The sequence below is a fragment of the Harmonia axyridis genome, chromosome 4 (assembly GCF_914767665.1).
Source record: "Harmonia axyridis chromosome 4, icHarAxyr1.1, whole genome shotgun sequence".
Lineage (NCBI taxonomy): Eukaryota > Metazoa > Arthropoda > Insecta > Coleoptera > Coccinellidae > Harmonia > Harmonia axyridis.
The window spans coordinates 37,108,499-37,121,870 of record NC_059504.1 but is presented as its reverse complement, the minus strand read 5'-3'; the positions used below and the strand labels follow the sequence as shown (position 1 = coordinate 37,121,870).

Sequence of the window (13,372 nt, the reverse complement as noted above, 5' to 3'; positions counted from 1 at the left end):
TAACCACTACTATTACTATTACTTGCGCCTGCGCCATTACATTTGATATTCCCATACAATAAAGATATAATTAAAAAAAGCTGAAATCACCCGAAGGGTTCAAGAGAAATTGAAATATAAATTTCGTGGGGATTTTGTTCGTTCCTTTAATTTTGCCAATGTGTTTATGAATAAAGTGAAGAATTTTCAGTCACCAGGAATAACTATTAGGTATAATTTATAGTTCATTCAACAACTGTTGAATAAAGTGTAAAATATAATAATTGAGACGGGTATGGGTATCGATAAATGAAAATAAGGTATATATCAAATATTATATTTTACTAAATTTAATATCACAGATCTTATATGAAAAGATAGGTACAACTTAACATGTAACAACTTTACTTTTAACAACTTTACATATAACATAAATATCGAGAAACTAGTGAAAGAATATTTTCATAACAAATAAGTAGGGTGAGCTGTTCAACAACACTGTTGTACACAATTAACCATCCTTATAATTCTTAAATGCGAAGTTACCTGTGCTCCAATTCAACGCTGTATACGTCTTGTAGAGACAAATATAAAAATTTTTTCATCAAAATAATATAAATATAATTCCAATATAATATAAATATAAATCTCCAATATAATATAAATATAATTCTTCAATAAAATATGAATATAATTCTCCAATATAATAAAAATATAATTCTCCAATATAATATAAATATAATTCTGCAATATAAAATAAATATGAAGTGGCAAGTCTGTATATATGTAAAAACAATAAATAATACGAGTTCTGTCATCAGAACGCAATGTAAATTATATAAAATAGGTTCTATGTGGTTAACTGTGTACACAATGGTTAACTGTGACCTAACCCCATGATTAATAGTGTACCATAGGGTGGACACAGTTAGCCAAATCTAATTTTTCGTAAAACAGAATTTTTCTTGAAAACTGTGTATGAATTGAACTCCATATTGATGCAAACATATTGGTTGATGACATATCGTATGATTATCGTAGAAAGAGATCAGCTTCAATTAAAAACGAGAGCGTAGTAACTGTTGAACAGCTCCCCCTACCTATGTGTCAAAATTCAGTCTTGACCGCACTGCGACAAATGGATTTTGAAATCCCCTTTTTTCTTGTTTCTGAATTTTCTCTGGTCATGAGCATTGAAGACTGAAAAATAAAGAAAACGAATTTTAAAAAACCGCTTGCATACTTACTACATGACAAATCATTAATAAAAATGAATTCAGCCAAAAGTTGTGGAACTCAGCTCTCGTCCTTAATCCAGTCAGTCCTCAACAGAACGTTATTATAGATTATTTTTGCACACTCAAACAGTATCCTTTATTTGAAAGAACTAAAATTCCTACGAAATTATTTATATCCCATCCTGAAAATCTATACCTATCAAATTTGGTCGAAATATGACAAAAAGCACGCGAGGTATGAGAGCACAAGTTCATCATTCAAATTGGGCATTGATTTCGAACTGTTGGAAAAGGTGAACAAAGAAGATTTCTGGCCAAAAGGAGTTATGGTCAAGCGATTTTTTTTTCGGACAACCCGAAAGCAAACAGATAATTAAATCTCCTCTCAAGCTTTTTAATCTTCTCAACATAAATATAAGATCCATTAAAGACAAAGCAGATCTTTTGGAGGAAGTTCTTTCAGAGGAAAATGTTGATGCCGCCATTATCACAGAGCATTGGATATCGGATGAGATCATTGGAGAATTGAAGATCCAGGGATACAATGTAATCGATCATTTCTGTAGACCTCGGGGATATAGTGGAATACTGTTGCTTGCAAACACCAATAATAAATATGAAAGCGTAACTGAACTGAAGCAGTTTTCTGTAGCTAATACTGTAGAGATAGCCGGTATGCGGAGTTCAAACAACAAGCAATTGATAATAGGAGTATATAGGCCTCCCCAGGGGTCAATTGAAGTGTTTTTAGAATAGATGAGATGCTGCCTTCATAGCGTGTTTGAGATGGATCTTGATTTATCTTTTCGCGGATGACACGGCCATAACTTCTGAGTCCTGGTCCAAACCGCAATCAACCAAATATCTTCAAGAGCACCTGACCATTTTGGAGGAATATTATCACAGATGGAAAATCAAAATCAATGCATCCAAAACCAACTTAATTAACTTCACTAATAAAAGACGTGTATCAAACAACAAATTATTGTTATTTTATAACCAGCCTATAGAAGAGAAAAATTATTTGAAATATTTAGGGGTCACTCTTGATAAAAAATCGAATTTCAATCAACATATTCATGAAATAATTAGGAAAACCAACTCGCAACTCAGTAGCGTCTTCCCATTGATTTGTAGAGATAGTAAACTTAGTATCAAATCTAAACTTAAAATATACAAACAGGTTATAAGGCCAATGATTCTATATGCGAGCCCGGTCTGGAGTAAAACTTCAAAAACAAATTATGACAAACTACAACGTATTCAGAACAAATACTTAAGGATTATACTCAATAAGCCCAAAGAAACCAAAACTAGCGATCTCCAAAAAGACTCTCAAATAGACTCATTATATAATGTTATCAAAAACGAAACTCGATCATTTTTCGGAATCAAAATAACAAAACTGAAAAAGACATCGCACCTCAATAATTATTCAATTCCAGTTAGGAAAATTAAACATAAACTAATTCAACACTTGATGATGTGAATCCAACCCCTTTCCCGATCCCTTCCTAAACCACCTTCTTCTTGTTAACCCAACTGAGCGACAGTTGTTTTCCTTCAAGCACTCGACATGCCTCAGTAAAAATTTACACTCTCTTTTATAAAACCTATGTAATCCATTATCCAAATTTCAATACTAAATAAAACTTTGAGTTAGGTACTAGTCTGCAACTCATACTTTAAGAAGCATGTAAACATTGTATATATCCCCTTGTATATATAACTCTGTAACATATTTTATAGAAATTTATATTAAACTGCTGTACAGCAAAAAAAAAAGTTGTTTTCCTTCAACCTTGTTTGTCATCTTGGGTAGGGTTATGCGGTACTGATGATCCCTAATAAGGGTTAAACCGGTATATCGCTATCCTCCCTTGATGACATGCATTCTCCTTGGGTTACTTTCGATTATGAATCCTACATAATGGCGTTGGAGACCTTCTGTCTGACAATGGTTGTGTTGATGGCATGTAAACTATTGCATTTTTCCACATGGTTGGGAAATAATTTAGCCGGAGACAGCTATTGAAAATATTCGTTAGTTGAACAATCGATTTTCGTGGTAGATTTTTCAGAGTTTTATTGCTGATACGGTCTTCGCCGGGTGCTTTTCTATTTTTGAAAGATTTTATGATATTTCTAATTTCCGCAGGGGACGTCAAATTTTCACCTGATATGACTAATGGAAGTTCCAGAAAAGTTTTTATTGTTTGATCTACTGAATTGACCGTTTCTGTATTTGAAAGGGATTTCGTGGAGTCGTGGGTTTCCGCGTATGACACGGCTATATGATCTGCTTTGTCCTTGTCATTGAATAAGAGACCTTGGTGGCTTTGAAGGTGTGGAATTTTACGAGGACTATCTCTGAGTTTCAAGGATTTGACCATCTTCCACATATCGCTTCAATTATTTAAATTACGAGTAAAATCTTCCCATCTTTTTGTTTTTAAAGAAGATAATGACGATCTTATCAAGTCGACAGCTTCCTTGTATTTTTGATGAAGGTTATTGTCGAAATTACATTGAAGGCGTTTACGGATTCTATTTCTATTACGAATGAGTTCCCTTATATCAGCGGGAAGTTCTGGATAATTGCTTCTTTCGGGCGTTTTCTTAGTTGAGGATTTAAAGCATTTTTGAATGGATGTTGTGATATTTTCAACAGCTTCATCTATTTCAGGTGTGGAATTGATTTGATGATTCAACTTAATATAATGGTTGCACCTATCTTTGAATTTTTTCCAGTCAGTTGAGTAAGTATAGTTTTGTTTGTAAATGGTCTTGAAAGCAATGGAGTTTGAGATTACCGAAAATACAGGTAGATGATCTGAATCAAGGTCGTTGATCGCAATAGGTTCCCTTATCGATAGGTTCTTTGTGAGCATCAGATCTATTGTTGAAGGATTTGCGTTTCTTGTTGGATAGAAAGTATATGAATTATGAGGATAGTTCAGAATGTAGTTTGAATTTCTTAGAAAATTTTGAAGCAACTTTCCATTTTTATTGTTTGTCCGGCAATTCCATAGGGTATTCCGGCTATTGAAGTCGCCTGTAATGAGGGTTTTATGACCTAGCGCCATTAGGGTTGTCAGTTCGTTTGATGGGGATTTATGATCATTGTAAATATTCACTATTGTAAAATCCTCGATTTTAATTGCCTGGCTTTCTAAATTAACGGTACGCGTTACTATTTCTATTGGGGTTAGATGCTTTTTATAATAAATTAGAAGACCTCCATTTGATTTCGGTTTCGGTTTATTGTAATAATAGTTATTTCGAAGTTTGGGAGGTTTAGTGGTACCTAAATTTGATTCTTGAATACATACTATATCAAATTTGTTTTCGTTCGTAAATATTTCCAATTCATTAATTTTGTTTCTGATGCCATTGGCATTCCACGATATAATGTTGATATTTTTCTTTTTGTTTTTATAAACCATATTTCTGGGCTAAATTAGTCACGATTTGGATTTTTTCCATGGGAGAAGTACTATTTTTCAGCGAAACTTTTAATTCTCTTATGAGAGATATAAGTTGAGATATGTTACAAATCTCATTCAATTCGTTGATTTCTCTCAGAAGCTCTTAAAAATCTGTTGCATTAGAATTATTGGGTTGGGTGTTAATATTCTTAACAGCGTTGACATAATTCAAGTTATGAGGTTTAAGAATTGGTTTGGGTTTAGGGGAAGGTGGACTGGGTTTTGAGGAAAGTGGACTAGGTTTTTGAATTTCGGGTGGAGCGGTTACATTAGAATGCGACTCGACATACCTTGTATAAATGGGGCATTTCGTATAGTTGGCCGTGTGGGGTCCGGAACAATTTGCACAATTCACTTGATCAGTTCTTCCTTTAATTGGGCAGTCCTTTGTCTGGTGGTCTTTACCGCATTTGATGCATCTTGGCTGGAGAAAACAGTTGCTAGATCCGTGGCCGAACCGTTGGCAGCGGAAGCATTGCGGAACTTTAGATTTTTTTGAATATCTCTGCCATTCAAGTTTAATGTGGTCCAGTTCTGAGGTTTTCCTGAGATCTTTGAGATTTATTGCCTTAGGCACTGAAACGAGGAATGAATGCGATGATCCATTTTTCCCCTTCATTTTAAGGCAGTTCACATCTTCAGATTTTAAATTGTGATCGCTCAATAAGCGTGCCTTAATTTCCTCTTCGGTGGTAAAACAAGCTGCTTCCAGTGTTAATGCAACACTCATTGTTTATTTTGTTCTTATTTTATTCTAAATTCAGTTATATAATTATTTATTTTGTTTCGAAACAATCGTTGAATCAATGCGTCGATTTCTTTAATTAATGTTCACATTTATTCCGTTCATTTTGTTCATTTCATTTAGTTGTAATAAAATACGTTGGGAAATCTCGGACTGCATATGGTGACATATGGGCGAGAGATCAGTTCGAATTCTCGTTCCAAAAAGTGCGCTACGCCGTGAATTGATTCAATCGAAATCACGAAATTTTTGGACATTTTCGCTATTTTCTGCAAGTTCTCTCAAGACAATAGATACTGGGAAGTACCATCTCCAACTCTGGCGTTCATTCCAACAAAGGTAGGTCGAGTGCTTCCAACGTATCTTTTGTGTATTCTTTTTCTCAAATTCTTTTTCCTTATTTTTCTAAATTTTCTGAGCTATCGTAACAACAATCTTCTTCTTTTTCTCTTCTTTAGCACAGAAAGAATAACCCTGAATATCATCTGTTTTAAGGGATTTCATCAGATTTGTATAATCAATATGGTTGATGATAAAAATTTTTGTTTCATCAGCGTAATATTTTATACTAAAGTTATCGATGGTTACTATTTTCTTCACCATGTTGTGGAATTTCCTACAGTCTTCTATTCTGGAAGTTACTATGATAGGTGGGCATTTTTTCAGCTTTTTGGAGGTTTTGGGCGATAAGTCCGGTACGGGGGTGGTTTCAGTTTCCATGGCTTCAACTTTGAGAATGCCACTATTTGTTGTAGCAACTTCGTTAGGTTTTAATAAATTTTTTTCAGGTTGTTTGCACGTCCTCTTTGGATTTTGGAATACTTGGTCGTCTTCGGACCAATCTAATTTCAAGGATTCCATTAATAAGTTAGGGTCCATTTTCTTAAATTTGGGATGACAAACAAACGAAATAGCAGGCATCTTATTGAACGCTAGTCAGTATGGATTACTACAGAGCGTCACCCAGCTGACAAATAACCTAACTACCTCCTCCATGGATACCTCGAAAAAGTAGAATCCCACGTCAACAAGGAAAATCTTCCGTATTTAGCCTAAGCGACTTTCATCGTGAATAATAATAAATAATACGGCTAATATTTGGAAATACTTGATGAAAATAAATAGGTATAATTTCCAATAGAGTAATTATATCATACGATATTAACTATTTATCTGGTCAATGTATCAGCAATAGGAAAATGCCATCAACACAACCATCAAAAATGTATAAAATTTAATTGTGAATCAGATGCATCTTGAAATGTTATACTGATTATCAGGAATTGCTACACTTCAAATTATGAATTCTTAAAATATTGCAATGATTCACCATATATCATGTGTAACGGATTCGCCTTCTTCAGGGAAGCAGTTCTAGCTGCTATTCCCTCTCTTCTACGGTTGATCATTCTATTGTCAGATCATCTTCGTCTTCGGAAGTAATCGGTAGTTCAGAAGAGTCGATAATTATGACATGCTCCTCACCGACTGTATGCATGCCCCTTGCAGAGGGTGATAATGGCTGAGTGGCCATTTCAGGGTAGGCAACGACTCCAAGTTCAAAGTGTGCTCACAGAAGATCCTCAAGAAAAGTTGAAATCTCAGTAGGTTGAGAGGCTGTCCTTTATTGCCTGAGTAAACTGCTGTAGTAAGTTTCGCTCCAGCATTAGCAACCTGGTCAGGAGTGCCTTTGTGATCGAGAAAACCGAGATAACACTTAGGGGGTCAGGATTTTCGGCAAGAGTTCGGAAGAATTCGACCTTGCCTTGTTGGAAAAAGAAGAAGAGGTTTTGTCACAGCCTAAGGATATCTTGCTGTTAGGATTTTAGATCACGATGTGCTGATTGTCCTGTCTGCCTTTCATTAGGAATTTGTTGCCGTGACTGATCTCCGCTGTTGAGTTATATTTGGTCAGTCAACAAAACGATTAAATCTGCGTCCTCCCCTACAATTAACACATTCCCTCCTTGCCTGGATCTCTCTAGTTATAACAAATAACAATCATTGTATATGCATCCTCCTCAAGGGCCTGTCTAACTTGAATGCCTGCACCTATGAACTTATCCATGAGCATCGCAATTAGGCATATCTTGTTGTTTTCGTTGACAAGGAATCGTTCTATCCGCATCGTTGCGGTCATCGATTTATTGAATATCACAGAAGGAGATGACAACAAAACAATTGTCCAAATTTACTATGATCGTAGTTCGGGTACTTTGTGATGACTGTCTTAAACTTTTCTCCGGTGTTTCAGGCAACACGGTGCAATAAGAAGAAACCTCCATTCACAACAAAATCCGAATCTTTCTATTTGGAATTCGAACCTTTTGGTTACAGGGAAAACTTTGTAAAGATCTGATTTCTTGGTTATCGACATCATTTCATTCGATAGGGGGCTTATTCAAATGAGAAATAGTATTTGAGCTCCTGTAGTGATTTCTTATTGGAAGGGATTCTGCGGAACATAGTTTCTGAACTAATAAGAACACTTTCACCATTTATTATTACCTTTGACTTCACTGCTTGAAAAGGCAGCACTTTATTCTTTTCGATACGTTTTGAGTTCAGACGAAGGTGTATGCGTTGGATTACCTTAGCAGAAAGATGGCGCTGCGAACTCTTTCATATTAAAATTCATATCTCAGCACTGGAGTGAGTGAATTTCAAATTTCGAGAAGCGTCTGATTCACCTTAAATTTCATAGCCGTTTGTTATATGGCATTTTTCAACCAATAGAGTCCTTTTTGACCTACAGGCGTTAGAAGTTGAGGGTTGTTAACTTTTGGGCTGAGTTTGTAAAAATCATCTATCTTTGACGGTCAATTGTTCCTGAATGGCTCAATCAATTCCATTGTTTCAACGCCGTTAGACACTAAATTTGATATTCTTTGAAGAGGAAGAGAACAAAATTTTATGTAGAATGCGTGCTTTTTGAGTTATATACGAATTCCTGAAAATGTTGCGAAAATTACGCGTTTTTTTTGCTCTCAAATTTGAAGCACGATCAAGAAACCGTCGCAAACTCAAATACCCGTCATTTAGGACCTCCAAAAGGGGCTAAAATGATTTTCAGTAATTTTTAAGGGCTAGAACCCTTTGTAGAACTATTTTTCCTGAGCCATATCTCCTCGAATGTCATACGTAACAAAACGATAAACAATACGGATTTTTCGAACTTTTCCATAAACAAAATTTCATGATAATCAGGTGGTCCGTTCATACCTGAAAATTTTGGTACACCCCTACACACCTACGGATTCTATGCAGGGTGTTTCACGAATAACTGTACAGGCTTTCACTACAAATATAGGATATTATGGGAGTAAATATTGGACTTTATCCTATTATCTTTCGTTTCCGCGTTACCTATAAGCAAACATTGTAAAAATGACGATATCGTTAATAATTTATATATCCGTTAATACTGATCATACAGCTTCGTGAAATTATAGACACTTTTCTACGTAGAATCCAGTGACATGCTCGTCTTTTCGACGGAATTTCAAATCACGAAGCTTCTTTGAATGGCAATTTACTCTAATTTAATTTACTGATTCGTTTGGTTTGTATCAATATAATTAATAGAAAAAGGTCAAAAAAGTCTCAATATTTCTATGGTATCAACTGTTACTCACAGAAAGAGAGAATGGAAATGGGGTATCAGATTTTGTCTATCTCTTCTGATTGAAAAGTTGTAGTGCTCAAAAGTCGAAATTTTGCCTGTACAGTTATTCGTGAGACTCCCTGTATTAAACATTTAATTTCTCATAATGATCTGGATTTCCCGACATGGGCGCCCGCAGAAATTTTTCTCAGGGGGGGCAAAATGAAAATTATTGAAAAACGATAAGGCGTCCATGATTGTCATTGAAAACCGGAAAATTGTTGTGAATCCATTATTTTCCTTTTGTCTTTGCCCTTTGGATTGAGAAAGTTATATTGAGGGTGTTGTGCTGAAAAATGAGACAATCAAAATCTCAGGGGGGGCCATGGCCCCCCCTGGCCCCCCTCTGCGGGCACCCATGTTTCCCGATGAGGTCATTGCTCCCTTCACATATTCAGAAACCGCTTGAATTAACACTTACTTTGCACAATAAATACATAAAGAATCAAATATAATATATAACTAATTAAATGAATAACTTACTTGAATTTATATTGTTGATCCAGATCAATAAGCGTTTGATGTATATTATTATCTAATAGGTTTGAAGCTGCTTCCAAGTAGTTGGCACAAATGATTGACAAAATCTCCATCACACAGTACTTCACTGATATTATTGCATTGGTATTCCTGAGTACCTTGTGTAATACATTAGTCGTTTCTAGTGAAGTGATACCTTCAATGATGTCTGACTGATGCATATATTCGAGATAAATTTCATGAATAATTTGAAGTATTCCTTCAAAAGAAACCTCTTCAGGGTCAGTTTCAAATTCAGGAATCAAAGTGAGCAGAATGACTAAAAAATACCTGATAGCACTTAGTTCCAACTTCTCAATTATCTTTTTATCTCTATTCAATAGGTGAAGTATTTTTATTCCCTCACTATCTTCTAGGGATTCTGAAATTCTCATAATGATCTGCATCGTTTTCGTAAAAGCTGAAAATTACTTTCGAAATAAGAAGGCGTTCAACCCATGAGAAACCTGCCACCAGTTATTTTGATACTTATGTATGAATTTTTTTTTGAAAATTTTTCAATGAACAATCAACTGACGTAATGCGTGATAATGTATGAATGGTGATAGATTTCTCAAAAAATTCGGATATCTGATTAAGGTAACAACTGAAAGGTGTAGGAATTGCATACAGATATTAAAAATAATTCGGTGAATTTATATAGGATATAGAATTGGTAACATAAAATATAACAAATAATGTAGTATTCAAATAAAATATAACACATTTTCCGCTCGAGTGCAAGTTCCAGAAGAATATAGAGATGCTTTCAAATCGTGGTTTAGTTGAATTCTAGATTATCCTTCGCTATGCCGCAAACTAACTTTGTGTTTCTATTTCTTCAAATGAAAATACCCTAAATAGAAGTCTGGTACAATATTACCTAAACTTTCGTATATTTGAAATGGCTGAAATTCACCATTATATCCAATTTACACGTGTCAAGTAGTTAAAGAAAGTTACAGAAATCGAGAAGTATGAACCACTCGATGCAGTACTTAAGCAAGTGGTGCATTAAATAGACTGTTTAGTCAAGTTAATAGAAACAATGTCTATTTACTTGAGCAATTTGCGTACCTCACTCATGACCGGCTATTAAACTCCACAACGAAAATAGATATAACATATAACGTGCAATTTGATCTAGTCAGAGTCACTACTGAGTGCTCTGATAAGTACCACGAATAAAATATGATTGCCTAAATATAAAATTATTTATTATACTTTTTCAAGAGTAAGATCTCCTGTTGCGTCTGTGTCAATAGGAAGGCTTCATTGATATTATACTCAAATTACTTAAATATAATAAGCATGCAAATCTTACCACTGAAAATGAAGATTCATAACTGATTCTGAACTAGTTTCAAATCATTGACGAACTACATACTTAATCCAATAGACCCTCTAGTATTCATTATGTGGTCTCGACTAATCTATAAAGGTATAGTAGTTTATTGACTAAATTATTATTACACTAGGAACCTATTAGCTAAAGTGGCACTTCTAATCCAGAGACAATCAAAAATGAGACCAAAGAAATAAAATGTACGATTTGTAGCACAAAATCGAATCTCGAAGGCGAGACAAATTAGTGAGGGAAAAATCTTCCCAAGGTGTACCCATAAACCATTTTATATTTTATGCACGACCCGATTAAGTACGGGGTGTCCCAAATTTGATGCTCATTGAAAGCATCTCAAGAACTATAATACTCAGAGAAAAAAATCTGCAAGAACCCCAAATCTCTTCTTTCGAAATGACTAAATATCAGAAAGCAGATCATAGATATCTTGATTCGTTCTCGGAGGAGTTGCAGAACAGAACAGAGCTGAAAAATTACTCTTTCAAATATTTCGCTATGCATATTTCGGTTTCTGTTCGAGATATTCGAAAAAGTCCACAACGTTTTTTTCATTAATTTTTTTCGTTCATATAATACTCATAACGGATCATACACACATCGTCAAAAGTCTTGGCCCTCCTAGGTTTCTTAGGAAATAAACAATCTGTTCTGGAAATGAGATGAATAGTTTCCTCTATTTCAACTGCAATATATTTTATATAAAATCTTTGTTTGTTACCCTTTGTTTTATGCAGGATGAAACAAAATATAAAAAATGGGAAAAAATCAAAATTTCTCGATTATTTATTTTTGATTAATTATAGTTATTCCAAACTGACTCCAAATTCAATAGTCTGTATTACCACCACTTCTTTAAATCAACTGCCCAATACGCCTAGGCATCATAAGAATCAAGTCATCAATGAAATTTTCTGGCATATCGTTCCATTCTTCCTGAAGGGCTAAACTCAATTCCTAAAGAGTTGAAGGTGAGTTTTGGCGAATGGATATTACTCTCTCTAAGTAATCCCACAAGTGCTCAATTGGATTCATGTCTGGTGAGTTTGCTGGCTAGTTCATTATCTGGATATTGTTCTCTTGAAGAATGTTTTGAACCCTTCATGAGCAGGGTGGTGGGGCGTTATCATCCTGATAAATAATATTATCCCCAAATCCGGAGCACAGAGGAACAATAATTGGTTCAATGATGTCATCTGTCACCAGTCATGGTGCAAGACTTCTGACGATAGATATAGCGAAATATTCGAAAGTAATTTTATTTTTCAAGAAACTAAGTCGAGAACGTTCAAGATATCTATCATCGGCTTCCTGATATCTAATTATTTCTGAATCGATTATTGTCAAAAATTGAATATTGATCATTACCTTAGACATACCCCTTGAAATTTTCATGAAAATTTATGGAAGAATATAAGATTTACCTATAAAGGTTAAACATTTATATAAAATACATAAAACACCAGGTATCTCATAAACAAATGTCGAAAATGTGCTGCTTGGTTTATTTTCGGAAAAGTCACCAAAGTTGAATCTTTATGGAACCATTATTCATTGTATAAGATTAAAGTACAGTGGTTTTAATCCCTCAAGGATTAGAAGTGCCAATTTATTCCCTCAAATTAGGGATGAAAATAACTTTCGATTGCGGAAATTGAATTAATTACTTGATCACTCTGCTATTATCGAATAGTCGTATTAAATAAATCAGTTTTACTTTTTAGTAGTGTCGAAAACATTCACTTGTTGGTGATCGAAAAGATCTTAAATATTAGAATTATACAGGGTGGCCACTTTTTCAATGGGATTGTATTGGTAACTTTTAAACCATAAGAGTTAGAAGGTCGGTCAAATGGACAAAAAGTTACATGCATAGAAGCATTATCAAGCAGTTCAAACAAATCGAGATTATCAGGGCCGGTTTTCGAGATATCATAAGAAAAGCAAATTATATCATTTTGATTTTTCTTTTTTTCCCACTTCATTTCAAATATTATAAAAAAATGTTACAGGAATTTTTTATTCGACAGTAAATTATTCTCAATTTGACGTAATCAGATTTCGTATCCAACGTTTCGTACTCTCTGGGCCACCCTCAACCTCATTTTTTTCAAAACGGACCTGCATATTTTATGACATTTTTCGAAATAACTTTTAACGCTGAATTCAACGATATATCATACAATGTCATTCAAAGTTGATTTTTAGGAGATTTTGACCCTCATCCAAAATTAATGGTGTGTATGTAAGAAAAAACAAATCTATTAACGATATCAATGTTCTGACCCAAATTCAATCGAACTCAAAAAAAAAATCGAGAACTGAGGCCAGTCAATAGAATTTTTCAAAAACTGCTCTTGATAAAATAGTCAAGAGACG

At 34.4% G+C, this 13,372-nt stretch overlaps 1 protein-coding gene across 1 annotated transcript in view; it reads right to left on the bottom strand.

The window, feature by feature from the left end:
- Positions 1-342: 342 nt before the first annotated feature.
- The window catches only part of LOC123678914 (E3 ubiquitin-protein ligase TRIP12-like), a 71,666-nt gene continuing 58,636 nt past the window's right edge, over positions 343-13,372 (bottom strand). Inside the window, exon 13 of the mRNA XM_045616184.1 lies at positions 343-1,179. The gene's annotated coding sequence lies outside the window, so the exon portion shown is untranslated. The remainder of the gene's footprint in view (positions 1,180-13,372) is intronic.